Source organism: Aulonocara stuartgranti, assembly GCF_965226115.1.
Source record: "Aulonocara stuartgranti genome assembly, chromosome: 9".
Taxonomy (NCBI): Eukaryota; Metazoa; Chordata; class Actinopteri; order Cichliformes; family Cichlidae; genus Aulonocara; species Aulonocara stuartgranti.
This window is the reverse complement of record NC_138960.1, coordinates 19,792,501-19,809,650: the sequence shown is the minus strand read 5'-3', so window position 1 is coordinate 19,809,650 and position 17,150 is coordinate 19,792,501.

The window sequence follows — 17,150 nt, the reverse complement described above, 5'->3', positions numbered from 1 at the left end:
TGTCACAGGTGGTGTTGCTCAGTTTCTTCAGATCAGACAGCGTTCAATTTGTTTGCAACTCACACATTTGACTGTGGAGCACCGCCATACTTCAAAATGAAAGCTTTCACTTCAAAGAAAGCTTTTGAATGCTGCCTGTTGTATTCTGTGACATTTCTCCATGGTGTCAAGGAGAGGACAGGCCCACCAGCTGTATGCAGGACAAACACCCATCTCCCTTTGAGTGATGTCTTTGAAGAGAAAGTAGATGAAACAGAGCAGTCTAATTGAAGCAAAGTCCACCCCCTGCCTATGCTGGCTGCCATTCTCTTGGCTGAAGACACTTACTGTAGGTAATTACAGTGCCGGAGAGCAGCAGTCTCTCAAGCTAATGTGCAATCACAGGTTGGAACCTGACATTAAACTGAATCTTGCCATATTTGGTTCTCATAAGCATCCTTGCATAAATAAATGCTGTGCTCACTGCATTTCTGCTGCCTCCCCACATAACTCAGTTGTACATCTGCTTTTTTGTTACAGACAAAAAAGCTGTTTTTCTTACAGTAAAAGATTCAAACCACTCTCACTCCATACAACTAATGCAAAGTCGCAGCAAGCAAATGAGCAAACTGTTTTTAAAAGCAAACAGCTGCTGTAAGCATTACTCATTCTTGTTTATCTTAAAGTATATGAATCATGCAGCGGAAGGTTCTGTGTGCAGGTCCACATCAAGCAGGGCCCTAAATTATTTAAAGTAAGCTGAATAGCAGCATGACAGTGATTAACAGGTGGCTAAGTCAGGCTGAAATTGTAAGTACCACTGCCATGCAAAGTCACTTTTGCACAATTTTTGCCTTTGTGGATGCTTTGAACCACAGCTGTTCTTGTATTTATAATGCAACGTAGAGGAGGGACTATTTATAGAGATTGACAGACCGCGTGACTTTCGCACATTGCATGCCGGGAACTCGTGGCAAAACAATCCAAGTACCGCATCAAATGCAAGCATTTGCAGCACCGCAAAACGTTCATTCTTCGGTTCCAATAAATTCTTGCTTTTTCTTTGCCCCCCAAAAAGGTATGTACAAAACGAAGGAGAACAATGCCGGTCCGTACAAAGACAGACTTGATGAAAAGTCAAAGAAAAGATACGAGGAAAAAAATCAAACCAGTGAAAGGGTTAGACCCTTACGAGCACACAGAGGGACAAAACACGTTAGCGTGCTGCCCAACTTTCACCACGCTCATATTTATAATTATACGCTTCTTGGAGTGAGTGCATACACTCGTGAAGTTTAGTAACTTCAGGTCACTGCAACAAGCCCCAGTTTACCGACGGATGGGTACAGGACCTTGAAATGCACCATGTAGAACGAAAGACCATCGTACATATCATAAGTTTACCAGTCTCACAAATTGTCTTCATAAATACACATTCGTTAACTGTTTATTAATAGGACCTTTGAGCTCAACGGTAATTAATTAGTAGTGGAAATAATTTCTGGTACGCATTACAGAAATGTAGCAATGACAATAATATTGTATGCTGTAATTGTACTGGGCAATTAGTGATACAAAAAACTGTTTTACCCTGTGAATAAAAGTATATGTTTTTGTCAGTGTACCATGGTAATAACAGAAGCGAAACACAATATTGTGTCAGGACAATTTACTATTTATGCACAATAAACAAAGGAGCATAGCGCGACAATTTCTGTTCAGCGCCAGACCTGCTTGTAACCTATATCACCAATTATGTTAAGAAAAATGACGTATTAACTACAACAGAAGACTGACCTTTGTGGAAATGCTTGGAGCAGACCAACCTGTGAGCTGGAGTGTTCTGGGACGTTATATTTTGTCTTTGAATGGCTGCAATCCAGTCGCCTCTTTGTTACTTCGGAAACATGGCTCGAACAATTTCTCTTCAACGACGTAATCCGATAACAACCGATCTCTTCACCCGTCGGCTTTCCGTGGCTGTCATGCGACCGGCTATTGCAGTTAATAATACAACAGCTTCTTGCCATTTTTTGTGTTTCTTTTTATCGCTGTATAACTGATTTCAATTGAAAGCCTGCATGCGCTAGTACGTCTTGCCACGAGTTCCCAGAATTCTTTGCGGTTTTACCCCTGAATGACGTCACATTTTCAATCTCTATACAGCAGCCACACAAAAACTCACGAGCGATCAACAGCACCCCGATGAGACAAATACCATAAAGCTGTTTGAGGTTTTAAATGTTGGCACAGCTCAGTGGGTCGAGCATCTAAACAGTCACTGGTGCTTTGCAGAGCATATTATTCCTGGATCTTCATTGATGCATGACGTTTGTAAAGGTCACTGAAAGACCAGTCTTATTGTAATTGAAATCTCATGAACATACATGAATATTCCCTCAAATATACGATAGTTTCTTAAATCCCCTTTGGGACCAATAAAGGGACAATTGTTGATTGAAATGGACAACACTGCTGTCTGGGATATCTTCATATTGTTAGATCAGACACTGTTAACTCAGTGTCTTACATAATTGTAGTATTTGACCAATATTACATTTGACCAGTGTCTATAATTAGGGGTTAATTAGGAGAAGAGGTTTGAATGTGTCAAATTTAGGGAGCTGGAGTCTATCCTAACTTTCACTGGGTGAGAGAAAAACCATAGATAGGGTGCCAATCTATTACAGAATAAAAAAAATAAATGAAAATCAGTGTAAAATTTTCATCTCAAATCTTCACAGAAGTTTACAGAAGTTCATATGATATTGTTAACCTGATAGAAAAAGAAAATCAATGAGAATTTTTTAAAAACTGCACTGACTAATCCATCACTTCTCAAGACAGGCTGCAATAACAAACACCTAGCTGGGATTTATGACCTACCCTAACAAGCCTCTGCTCCATCATAGATGCAGTATAAGCTGCAGTCAGCACTGCAGGAAGCAGGACTTGTAGCATATATCAAAAGGAACAGCAGCAAAAACAGTGGATATGATCAATAGTCTGAGCATAACAAAAACAAAATGACGGTATTATAATAGGCTTGCCTTAAACAGCTTAGTCAGAAGAAGGCCATTATAAGCTGCTTGAGAGACCCAAACAGAACAAAATACAGTGAAAGGGACATCACTTGCACCATAGTATGAGCTAAATATATCTGCAGGTTTTACAGAAGGGTTGGAAACACATGGACTATATCTTATGCAGAATGTGCAGTCTACAAAAGATAGGTGCAAGGTGGAGGCCAAGGGGGGATGCATCTAGCAGCATTGGATGTTAGTCTATAGGATGGCTTCGGAAGTCAAGAACAGGAAGCGAGTGAAGGCAGAGGCAAGGATTAAATGGTGGAAGATGAACAAGGATGAACGCAATACAGAGTCCAGAGAGGAGTTGAGACAAGATTTACCAGATGAATGTGAAAGTACAGGAGAAAGTGTTAAGGAAACTGTAAATAAAGTATCTGTTGTACCCTCTGAGCAGAGGAAAGAAGAGAGATTTGGTGTCAAGAAAAGAACACAAACTGGACTCGAGTAATGGATACTGGAAGTCCACAAAACAGCATGAGGAGCAGGCCAACACTAGCACTGTAGGCATAACAAGCTGACATCAACTGAATGGAAGCTTCACATGCACCACAGACGCGGAGGACACTGCATGTTCACTTCAGCGCAGCAATTCCCCATAGTGTGATGGATCTTCAGCCTTTTATACTCCCAGGTGCAGACAATCAGCCAGTCAATTGGTCATGGAGTGGTCGTGGGATCTCCAGGCAGCCAATCATCCGCGAGTCCTGGCACACTTAGATTTGCATAAGCACAAAAAGGTAGTCTCACTCTCTCCAAGGCCCAGGGCCGTAACACCCCTCCCCTTAAAATACAAGACTACGTTTTGTATACACAGATTTCAATATTCGTGACAAACAACAAAACAAGTCATACTCACAACTGGGAGAGGCCATCAGCTAGTACATTTTCTGATCCTTTTATATGCCGAATCTCCAAATTGTACTCTTGTAGCACCAAGGCCCATCGCATGAGTCTTTGATTGTGGTTAAACATTCAGGCAAGAAATACAAGTGGATTATGATCAGTGTACACTACAATGGGTAATGTGCCAGATCCCAAGTACACATGGAAGTGCTGAAGAGCTAGCAACAGGGCCAATGTCTCCTTTTCAGATTACAAAACCGTTCCGACCCACACTCCTTTCCAGAAGGTGGTGGTAAATGCACCTAAAAGTTGTTTGCCAGCCGCCTTTAAAATGTAGGAGAAGAAGAAGAAGAAGACAAATGTCTCCTTTTCAATGGTGGAGTAACTTAGGCAGGAGGTGACTATCAGATTGCTTGCAGTTATGCAGGTGGAGAAGCGTGGGAGTCTAGGGAGGCTTTGCTTCTGAAATCAAAGTAGATAGAAACACACACATAATCCAACATCCACACTGGCAGAAAGGTATGAAGAAGATGAAGGATGGAATACAAGTTTGATCCAGATAAAGTATCTGTGGTGGTATGGAGATGTCTAAAAGGGAGGGTAGGCGACTTAACCTTTAACCAGATAGTTTAACACAGTCTTGGAAAGTGAGAGGATGCCTGAGAAATGGAGAAGTATATTGGTGCTGAATTTCAAGAACAAGGGCAGAGCTGTGGAAACTAGGTTAAAAGGTCAGTGAGCAGCAGTATAGCTTCATGCTGAGAAAAAGCACTACAGAAGTCATGTTTGCTTTGGTAGTGTTGATGTAGAAGTATAGAGAAACATCGTTGCACCATGTTTTGTAGCTTTGTCATAAAAAGGTATATGATAGGATGCCAAGAGAGGAACTGTGGTACTGGACAAAGAAGTAAGGATTGAGGGGTAGTGCAGATCCCATATGAGGGCAGTGAGACATTAGTGAGGTGTGTGGTTGGAGTGACTGATAGGTTCAAGGTGGAAGTAGGAATTCATCAGGGATCTGCTCTGAGACCCTGCTTGTTTGCAGTGGTGATGGACAGGTTGACGGATGAGGTCAGGCAGGAATCTCCATGGATTATGATATTTGCAGATGACATGCGATCTGTAGTGAGCAGGTGTAAGACAGTCTGGATGGGTGGAAGTATGCTCTGGAGAGAAAAGGAATAAAAGTCAGTTGAAAGAAGACAGAATGCATGTGTGTGACAATGTAAGGAGTAGAGGTAATAGAGGTGGATGAATTTAAATACCTGAGATTAACCATCCAAAGCAACAGACAGCGCATAAGGGAGGTGAAGCAAGGAGTGCTTGAAGGGTGGAGTGATGGAGATGAGTGTCAGGAGTAACAGAAGGATAGCAACTAAGAGTGAAAGGTTCACACGATGGAAGGGAGATCTGCTATGACAAGGTTTGGATACAGTTGACAAAAAGACTGGATGCAGAATTGGAGATGCTGAAGATTTTTGTTGGGAGGGAAATCTCAGTTTGGAGACAACATTAGAGAAGCAAGGCTGAGCTGGTTTGACCATGTGCAGGGGACTATCCTTCATAGTCGATTTATTGGACAAAGAATGTTGAAAATGGAGCAGACAGGAGGAAAAAAAACAGAAGATTTGCCAATATCATAAAGGAGAACACACAGAGGGTTAGTGTGACAGAAGAGGATGCAAGATATAGAGTGAGATGGAGGAAGGTGATACATTGGCCCTTTCTCAATTCTCAAGTACGCGAGTCCATACTTGCGTTCGCGGCGAGTCCGGAATTGCCAAGAACGCAAGCACGGACTCGCGATTTGCACAATTGGAACACCAGCGTACTTGATGTCACAGGACACGTCTCTTACCAGTGAAACAATTCACAATAGACTAACCAGGAACAAGACAATTTAATGTAAGAAACTGGATATAAACCAATTTCTTGTCTTCAGATTTAATAGAAGCAATTCAGACTTTAGCCACTGGAACAGACAGGTAGCTGTTATGCACCGATTCTTGATTATAATCATCTGCACTAATAATCTGCCTTTAATGTGTTCCCAGCTGCAGAGTTTTAAACATGAACAAAGTCTGAAAAACATTAAATGAATATCAGTAATTGGAAAGGTACATAGAAAAAGTTTCAAGAGAACTGCCAGGTCTTCAGTCTGAAGCCAGAGTCATCTTACAGTCAGAGCAGAAGCCAGTTGGCTTTGTTCAAGAAGGTTCAGCCAGATCTAAGCAGGAAAAAAAGTTTTTAAATATATGTTGTAAGTTGTGAATAAAACTCTTAATGAACTCGGATGTTTACCACAAGTTCTGTGCAACTGACAAAGAGACTTCAAATAAATGAATGAACCTTTGACCACATCAAAATTCACACTGACAAATGGGAATTTAGAATAATGGAGAGCGATTCAGTAAGTCTGCTTTGTGCCGATATAGCTTGAGGGGATTGTTTGTCTCTTTAGACAGACTGGGAAAAACACAGACTGCAAAGAGCTTTATTTCCAGTGAATGATACCATATAGATAACAGTGATGGAACCTGGTAAGATTAAAGAGAAGAGAGTAGATGCTAGATCTGGGAGCAGAGGTCTACAGTTTGTGGCTCATGAAGTGCTTGAGCTCAAGAAGGGGTCACCAGTGAAAGTAGAGAGATGTTTTAGCCAGAGCATGCTTCATGACTCAAAACACTGAAGGCTCAGTTGCTGACACACTTTTCACTTTGTGATTTTATTACAAAAGAAAATCTGTTGTAATAATAATTTCAGATGGCGTACACAGACTCTTGATGTTGAGTGCGCTGTCTTGCATTAAGCTTAGAGATCATATGTAATTCTCCTTCCTTGCAGCTGTCTAATGAAGACAAAATTCCCTCTGAGCAAAAAGCTTTGTTTGGTTTCAAATTCACATGTGCAGTAAAGTAGGTTAAAAAACAACAAGAATGCTCTGCTTGAGGAGCTTGCACCAGCTATATCTGCATCATGCCTTAAATAATGTCTTAAAATGCTTAGATGCCACTGCAGACACACAGATAGGAGCAAAGAGATGGTCCCACAGCAGGGTGCTTCTCTGGAAGCTTTAATGAAACTCAGCTTAGTTACAAACAAAATCACTTAATTCTAAGACAGAAAAAATGGCATTTATGTTGGGCTTAACCCTGATTAAAACTATAACTGCGTCAAATCAGCATTTGAAAGCTGATTATCACCTTCATCTTTATTTATACTATAACATGAAAAGAATCTAATGTTTAATATGTTTGTTTTTCAAATGTTTAAGAAAATGAAAGATAGAAAATGAAAGACGGATATTCTCCCACAGTCTGATACAGGTATTTTGCTGCTCAACATACCTGTGTCTTCTTCCTTTTGTTTAATGATGGGCCTAATGTTTTCTACTACGAAGCCATGCTGTTGTAGATGCAGTTTGTCATTTAGCATTGACTTGCTGAAATATTCAGTGGCTTCCCTGAAAAAGATGGGAGCATATGTTACTCTGAAACATGTATATAACTTTCATCTTCCCAAATGTGCAAAGTGCAATTTCCATAAGCACTAATGCATCCTCATATCATCAGTGATGCAGGATGTTGACCTGAGCACTGATAACAATCAAGATGGTCGTCAAAGGAGCTTGCAAAGAAAAGCGTCTGGACTTCTTTAACTTGAAGACGTTTCACCTCTCATCCGAGAAGCTTCTTCAGTTCTAAGGTCAAATGGTGGAGAGTCCCAGATATAAACCTAGTGGGAGTATCCCCCCACAGGGGAACAAAAGGACCCCCTGATGATCCTCTAATCGCCTGAGACAAGGTGTGAAACTGAGTGTGGGTCCCAATCAGCCCGAGTTTCGGGTGAGTTCATTGTGAAACCTGGCCCCACCTTATCATGCGAATTCCTGAGGTCAGATGGCCCAGGATGTGAGTGGGCGTTAAGGCGTCTGGGAAGGGATCTCAAAACTGGATTATAGATGGCAGAGAGTTGGTGTCATAAACCACCGCCTCTGTTCAAAGATGGTCGCTCACAGTGGCCATAGATGGCTCTCAATTTTGAATACACGTAGACATTGAGGGCTAGCAGGAGGGACCATGCGCTTACCTGCTGCTCTCTGGCAGGAAGCTCCATGCCCTCCTGGGTTTTAATTGCACCTTAGAACACACATGCATCAACACTACAATGAGCGGGTGGAGGGAGGTTTGGAGTCTTCTCTCACCCCCGTTCTCTGCGGCCTGCTGGAGCGGGGGGGCTAGGAGGAGGAGTTGGCCGTCCGACTGCGGTCTGGAGTGTGGGGCCTCCCTGCTGCTGCGGAGTCGGGGCGGTCTGCCTCTCCCCACCGCAGGGAAAAGGGTAACACCACCTGGGTCTGGGTGCAGTTCCCCCCTCCAGGGGTGGGGGCACCTAGACCCGGTTCGTAGAGTACGCTTGGGGAGTGTGATCGTGTGTACAGCGTCTCTTTATGTCTGTCTCCACGTTGGTTGAGTGTGGAGTAAGTGCATATGAGAGCATGAGGGTGGGAATGGATGTTTGTGTCTGTGTGTGCCTGTATGTCTGTGTCTATATGTCAGGTTGGGTATCAGACGCCACCTCTCTGGGGACATCTCAGGCCCTCCAAGGTTTGGAGGCCTATCTCCACCCACCACCACTTCCCCTGCCAGTGGCGGACTCCCTCAGGTGTCGGTACGTTGGTGGTTCTTTGTGTCTGGGGGTGGGCGTCCGGGTACACACCGGCTCACTCCTTGGCGGCCGCTTATCGGGGCCTGGAACCTGGGGCTCGCTCGGGCCACTTCGGAGGTGGACTGCTGAGTCTTGTCCTGTGGAGGTGGCTCTTCTGTGTTGTGCCATGCGCTTGTGAGCCACCTCCACAGGACAAGACTCAGCAGTCCATCTGCATCTTAAGGATAAAGGACACTCTTTCGAGGATGCCAATGTTCACATTTTGGACAGAGAGGACAGATGGTTTGAAAGAGGAGTGAAAGAAGCCATCTATGTCCACTGTGAGCGACCATCTTTGAACAGAGGCGGTGGTTTATGACACCAACTCTCTGCCATCTATAATCCAGTTTTGAGATCCCTTCCCAGACGCCTTAACGCCCACTCACATCCTGGGCCATCTGACCTCAGGAATTCGCATGATAAGGTGGGGCCAGGTTTCTCAATGAACACACCCGAAACTCGGGCTGATTGGGACCCACACCCAGTTTCACACCTTGTCTCAGGCGATTAGAGGATCATCAGGGGGTCCTTTTGTCCCTCTGTGGGGGGGATACTCCCACTAGGTTTATATCTGGGACTCTCCACCATTTGACCTTAGAACTGAAGAAGCTTCTCTGATGAGAGGTGAAACGTCTTCAAGTAACTTAAAGAAGTCCAGACGCTTTTCTTAGCAAGCTCCTTTGACTACGATGACCTGGATGACTGAGAACCTTCACAGACAATCAAGATGGTCCCTCTCCACTTTAGTCCAGGGAACACAGTGTCTGTGTTTTTCAAATAGAATTAAAACTTTTGGATTCATTTGAGCTCAGAATAGTTTTTTTCTTTGCCTCACTCCATTTAAAACGAGCTTTGACCAGGAGGATATCACAGCATTCATTCATCGTGTTCACACGAGTTCTTTATGATGGAGCTTTAATCTAAGTTTTTGTATGGCACGACAATGGTTTTTCTGAAGTCTTGCTGAGCCCATTCAGTGATTCCCGTGACAGAATCATGCCTTTTTTAAATTTAGTGTTGGCTAAGGGCCCAACAATCACCGACATCCATCCATTTTTGAAGTATAAGCCTCGTCCCTTGAGCAGATTTACCGACTCTTTTATTGACATTATGTACTAGATGAGATATTCAAACTCTTTGCAACACTCTTAGTTTAAACATTTGATATGTTTTCTGTGTTCTGTGAATAAAATATGGATTTATGAGTACTGCAAATTCTTTCATTATGTTTTTTTTCATAGACATTTTACACAAATGTCATAACTTTTTTTGGACAAGGTTTGTAGTTATAGAGCAGTCATTTGCATTTTGCATGTAAATTTAATACTTAATTTCACTCAGCACTTAAAAACTTCTAATTTTACCAGCTTTTCAGATGATAATATTTTTGGAACAGGTGCTTGATATAGGCCTTCATTCAGACAAACTGTAGACAGTTCATTTCATTTCAGCAGGCCACACAAAACGCTAACTCTTAGTTAACTTCTTTTTCCATCACCTGTGTTTAATGGCACTCCCAGGAATTCAGCAAATTATGCACGCCATTGTACATCTTTGAGTATATTTTATTTTGATAATTTAAAATGTGAGCAAACAAGAGCATTTTCAGTGTGTTGTGTGGAATTAGGTCACAGCGCAATACACAAGCTGAACACTGAGAGTGACTGGTACCCATCAGTATGAAGGTTATTTTTACCCCATCAGTCATGTAACTATTTTCATTACTTCAAAGCAATTAAAATAGTTACTGTAAAATGTAACTTAGTGATAACCATTTAAACTGAGCAGACACAAAATAAACTATGCATTGTTTGGAAGGGGTGCCAGGTTAGACAGACCCTCTTCTCTCTAAAAAACAAAAACAAAAACATGACAGAACAGCTCAGGTTTGCACAAGACTTCTGAAACAATGTCCTTTAGACAGGTGAGACCAAAATGGAGATGAAGAGACATAATACACAGCACCATGTTTGGGGAAAACCAAACAGCGTATCAACATCTCATACCAACTGTCAAGTACAGCGGTGCAGGGGTCATGATTTAAGATCGTTTTGTAGCCACAGGACCTCGGCACCTTGCAGTCATTGACTCATCCATGACCTCCCTCATATACTAGAGTATTCTTGATATCTATATCTAGTATTTTACAACAACAACTTAAATTTGCTCATGCAAAGATAATGATCACACTGCAGTAGCAAATCTACAACAGAATGACTGAAATAGAAAAGAATCAATGCGTTGCAATGGCCCAGTTACAGTCCAGGCCCAGATATAACCAACAAAATGGTAAGCAGTACTTGTGTGCATGTCTCACTCTTTTACTGGAAAATTTTCATGCTGTCTTTAAAGCTTTTAAATTAGAGCCAGCCCATCCCTGCTGCCATGACTAAGAAAATAAAATGCCCACAAGCTACAGTCATGGCACATTGTATCAGCGTCTACTGCTGGATGATCATTTCGCTTAACACAAGTAATTATCACATTTAACATGACTAATTTAATTGAACATAAATTAGCGTGATCTTCCTCAGGCATCAACTCCACCCATGTTCTTTTACATTATTGCTATACTGAAATCCACAGAGTTTCAAGGATTGGCGTAGAGACATAACTGATATTTCTTTTCCCACCCCATAACCATTTGTGTCACCAACCTTTTAGAGACGAGATACCAACTTTTCTGAAACCTGTCAGCATTTTAAACCGATACAGGGTTTAAATCATGCTTTTTTATGTGCATTTTATACATTTTTACTTTTTGGGAAACAGAACAAACAGAATCTCCCTTTTTCACAATACAGGAGAATTCACACTCTTGCTTTATCACTGTCCCCAGTTTGATTATGGGTCTGTGAAAATACATACAGAAAGAGATGAACATGTGGAATGAAAAAGGTGAAATGAATGTCAGCTGCAGCGATATATCAGCCATCTTAGTCCAAATGTCAGCCAGGCTTTCCTCCCCCGATAAAGCAACAGAGTTATCAAACTGCTTCCTATTGCTGCTGCCATGGTGACAGGAAGGTATAGAAGAGGTGAATCAGAGGCTGATAAGTTTAGGAAATAGATGTCACTGCTTCAGTCATGCTTTGCTGTTGTGTGCTGAAATTGTCCACATCCACAAATGGTTTGTAAAATGTTTCAAAGGAAAAAGAAAAAAGGTTAAAGTCTGAATTGTCATGTGTACTTTGTTAAAACACTTACAGCTATTGTGTTTAGCCGCCTGTCGAGTTCAAAGATTTCTTTTAAATGCCAAATCTTAAAAAGCAACCTTTTTTTTTCTCCATGTGGCATATTTTTAAAGTTTATCTCATTATGTTTGAGAGGATTTTATACACCCAAGAGTCGCAGCATTTCTCAAACCACTGCAGACCATTTAATCCTTTCAGTGGAAGCAAATTAATTAATTAATTAGTAACAGAAAGTGGTAGCTTAATTTCAGGTTTAGAAAGAGTATAAATGTGTAAAAGGCTGTTACATCCTGTGAGGCTGTGGGAGTGTGTGGGCGTGGTGTTGTCTTCTCCCTCTCCTCCTCCTTTCTTGCCCCTCCCCTTGTCTCTCTCTGCCCCTGCCTTCTCCTTTAGAACACACCTGCTGCTCATCTGCCCTCGTTTACCACCAATTACCCTCAGAGGTGATATAAGCTGGAGAAGAGCAGTGTGGTGGTGGGGGAGGTGTCTGGTGGATTTCCTCTGTGCTGGGTAGTGTGTGAGATACTGGTTTGGTATGGAAATGGCCTGCTGTGTGTGACCAGTCCCGCTGTGCGTGGCTCTTTGTGAGTAGTGCTTAACTGAGTGGTGGTTTCCCATAAGTGACGGTGGCCTCCATTAGTTTGTTTGGCCTGCCTGGGTATTGTTACTAGCAGCGTTGCTGTCTTTTTCTGTTGAAGCCTTATAGTTGTTTTCTTTGTTGAAGTGGTCACTATCTCTTTGGGTTGACCTGTCTGATTTATTATTAAAGCAGCGGTGCTGTCTCTTTTTGTTACCATTTATCATTATTGAGGTATTTGATTATAATAAAGATTTATTTTGTGTTAAATACCTCTGCCTGGCGTTCTTTTCATTTCACCCAGATCCAACTGTTCCTGTCCCCCACCCTCATCGCCTAGCTTTTATGTGGGGACGTAACAAAGGCCCTGAAAGGTCAAAGGGACTGCAACTTCAGAACGTGCTAGCAAATAGAAAAATGCTTTAAAAGCACACAAAATACAACAGAAGCTGAATAAATACAAACAGAAAAGTGATTTTGTGGAGACGTCAGGAACAGAAAGCAAAACATTCAAATGACTGTTGGTTTTGTAAGGGCGAAAAAGTAACGTGTTCTAATTGTACAATATGTTTAATACTGTAGCTACATGTTTGCTATCAGTTGTTTATATTATTTTATACATTAATGTGTATTATTGGGCGATCGTGGCTCAAGAGTTGAGAGTTCGCCTTGTAATCGGAAGGTTGCCGGTTTGAGCCCCGGCTTGGACAGTCTCGGTCGTTGTGACAGAGTTTGATCCGTAGCAGTAGCAGAAGAAACTGTGTTCCTGAAAAGGTGAATGTCAGGGAATGATCCAGGGTTAGCTGAGTCACTAGAGAAAGGAGGAAAACAGAATTACTTGATGTGAGGTCATTTAATTAGAGCAAGACTAACAACTAGCCCGTTTACCACTCTAAAAGAGCTAATAATCTTTCGGAGTCTGGATGGCTGCACTGGTCCTTAAGTATTGCAGTTGATTGGTGATGACTAGCAGGTGAACAGAGGAGGAGAGAAGGATGCTGCAGCTCTGCCCAGGTAAGGCGGAGATGACGACTGCCCAGAGATCAAGGCTTCTTATGACATTTTCTTAAGCTGCAGTGCATTTGATATCTCAGGGCCATTGTGTAAAAAGACGCTCACTACAATTTCTCAGTGTAGGAAAGTCTCAGACTCCATCTGGTCTGAAGTATATAATGGCATAAAATATGTAAGTGTGTGTAGCAGGGACATGCTAGAGGAAGAAGATAACACCATTCACATGGGGAAGACCATCATGACCTCCTGTGAAGCTGACATTGACCTGCTGTGCTCCAGAGATGCATATGAGTGACATGCTGTCACTGCGATGTCGGTATCACAGAGGAACGTGATCAGTAAATCAGTCTATCCTGCACAGAGCATTAACATATTGCCTATATAGTCTACATGCATAGCGAAGATGTGTGTTTGTTTATGCATTTGGAAAGGGTCGTTTCTGTGTTGCTTCGTGCTGCTTTTCCTCAGTTCTTCAGTAATGCTGCTGTATCTTGCTTATTGCCAAGATGTCAGGGCAAAGGTGTTGTATTTCTTTATTTGTTTACTTAATGTAACTAATATTTACATTGATGTAAATGGGATAATGTCGGAGTGTTTGATGCGTTTTAAAGCATACAGTAGACGATGGTTTGGGTGCAATACGTGTGTGGATTAGGAACACTGCATAAAAATAAGTAGGAAGTCACCAAAGCAGCAGTAAGCTACATTGATGCTACATCATTTCAGTAGGAAAACAATGTCCATGTGACCAAATGCCTCCCCTTTGTGTACATTTGAAAGCTGACACACTGGAAGCCAACTGCCACAAATAAACAAAAGATGATTTAAATTATACTGGTGTGCAACAAAAATCTGCTAACTACGGAGGTCATTTGAGTATAGTAAACTCATTATTTTGCTCAAGAAATCCATTTAAGAATGGATTGATGATGTTTCACGTTAACTTGCCATAGAAGTTGGGTACACTGATGACAAAGGGATGAACATAGTCAAGGAAAATATGAGGCATCTAAACGATGACAGACTCCACCTAAGATGCCCAAAGTGTCAAAGAAAATATCTCCTACACCTTTACAACACCATCACCTAAACCACTGATAGAAGGGAGGATTGATCCAAGCTGATCCAAATGTCTCAGCAAAAACCAAAACTTTTCCAGCTTTGCAATGTTTTGTCTCAATTTGATAAAACCATGAGACTTGAAGCCTAAATTTTCTTTTCTTAGCTGACAGACACGGTACCCGGAGTGGTCTATTGTTGTTGTAGCTGTTTCAACTTCAAGTCTCAATATGTTGTGCTTTCGAGATGCTCTTCTGCATACCTTGCTTGAAGTCAGTGATAATTACTCCTACCTTATCTTCTGTCATCCAGTCCAGGATGACAGAAGATAAGGTTCCTTTGCTTTCTCTCTCCCTGTCTTCCTCCCTTTTTCCTCTCAGGTAGAGTTGTGAGGTGGCACTTCTTGCTGGGGGTGGAGCCTCTGTTTTGCTGTCTCACATCTCTTCATCACTGAAGCAGCAGTATTTAAAGACTAACTTTTGCATCCACTCTCTGCCAGATTGTTGTTGCCTCTATGGTGGAAATTGGTTCCTAAGACTTAGTAACCTTACTATTTCATCTGATTCCAGTAACTGTGAAGTGAAGGATAGGTTTCCCTTGCTCATTCCCCCATCACTGTGGAATTCCTGAATCCGTTGTCACCCCAACTAGTAAGAGCAAACCTGTTATCTAGGAACAGTCACAACTTACCTACCTGCGCACTCTGCCGCTCTCTGGATTCCTCAGGCCAGTCACTGCTTCCTCTCCAGCTTGTTAATAGGAAAAAACAAAGTAGTCCACTTTACGCTTTGGCTTCCAATAATAAGAGCAATTCTGGAAGCCTTACCTATGGCTGAGTCTAAGTCTTGTTTAGGCTTTGGCAGTCACCCCTTTGAGCTCCTGTAATCAGAGAAACTTACCTCTTGCTTTTCCTGGTACTGTTGAATTTCTACTTCCTGTAAATAAACCTTTTAAAACTGTGGCCGGTCTCTGGGTCAGCATTTTTGAGTCCAACCATTTGGTAATTGTGATACTATCAGCTTGAAACAGTCTGGCCATTCTCCTCTTACCTCTGACAACAACCAGGCCTTTTTTTATCCAAAGAACTGCCACTCACTGGACATTTTCTTTCTTTAGGACCATTTCTGTAAACTCTAGTTGACTGTGTTACACTATACATAGAGAACTTGGTCTGCATAAACAGTATATTAATAAGACAATAGTAAGAAAGCTGTAAATTTCCCAGCTTGAACATTTATGCTTAAAGTGTGTTATCCTTTCAATGTCCTTCATTTTTTCCTGTAATTTGCATAAGAATGAGCATCACTTTTATATCTTTATGTATTCTTTGAGCAAAGTTTTTGATTTAACATTAAAGGATGAAGATGGTATCAAGATTACCTCTAAAACGATGACAGTTTAATTAATTTTTGCTATACCCACCAGAAACTGACAAGTTAAACATTTGTTCCAGTAGGCAGATTTAATACTTGAAATATTCAGACAAGAAATAAACAGCAGAGGCCATAATTTAGCACGTATAGGTTTGCTTTCAATATCAGTACATCGTTCTGTTACCTATTGTTGCTGCTGTTTATGTCAACATTCACAAACAAGCACCCATAATCACACGAAGAGAAAGTTTACAATGTTTCCTTGTGCAATTTTGACAGGTAGGGGTAGCGCTCTCTCATTTTTTCACTGCCATAACAGCCTCCAGCTCCAACTTCAGGTAATGAGGTAAGAATGTGAACAAAACACACACTTCACACAATGTTTCATGTAAGTGGTAAAGTGTAACGTGAAAACAAATATTCTTTAATGATTAAAAAACACATTTGTTTGTCTCTGATAGGCAACAGTGCAGTATGTTATGTTAGCTGGGCTGGGCTGTAATTCTGTAGCCATGCAAATCATTTTATAGGTATTTTCCCATGTTTTGATGTATAGTAAAGTGATGTGTTGTGAATGTAATTTCAAAAGCACTTACATAAATGATGACAGTTTATCTTGAGATGAAACTAGAATAACTGCCATAGTGGGGCTTACAACCACTGACAAAGTAGCACACTTTAATAATATTGGCTTTATCTATTATCTACTTGACCTGGTTAAGTTAAAGTTAGACTGTGGGTCGCTGCCATACACAGCAGATACATTGACCTTGATGTTTGTTGACCCTACTTTTGAAGCCCGACTTTAGCATCATTATTATCCTCATCTCGTAGAACTTTTACTTGGAAGGCAAATGGTCTCTGTTTCTCTTTCACATCACAACTAATAGTCACTGAGATGGCATCTTCCATGAAAACTACAGGAAACTACTGCAATCTACTAGCGACCAAAGCAATCACAAGGATGTTTTTAGTTCAGCACCCTCTTCGCGACTGATCCCACTCACTGACAGCAAACTTAGTTTTTTTGTCCTGGATGTGAATGCTGCCACTTGGTCTTTCAACCAGGGGCGTAGAAAGCCCTGGGTTTCTCAGAAAGAGGCTTACATGACTGTCATAGGGGGGAAAAACAAACTGGCAGGCTGCTGTTCTAATTGTGACCAAACAAATATTTCAAAAATTAACGTTTCAATCTACTAGTACATCTTTAAAGAAAAAAACCCATAAAACCCCCAATTATCGTTTTCCTTTGTTTAATTCAAAACAGCAAAACTCTGTGTGTTCTATATTAATTCCATGTAAAGTGAAACATTTTGTT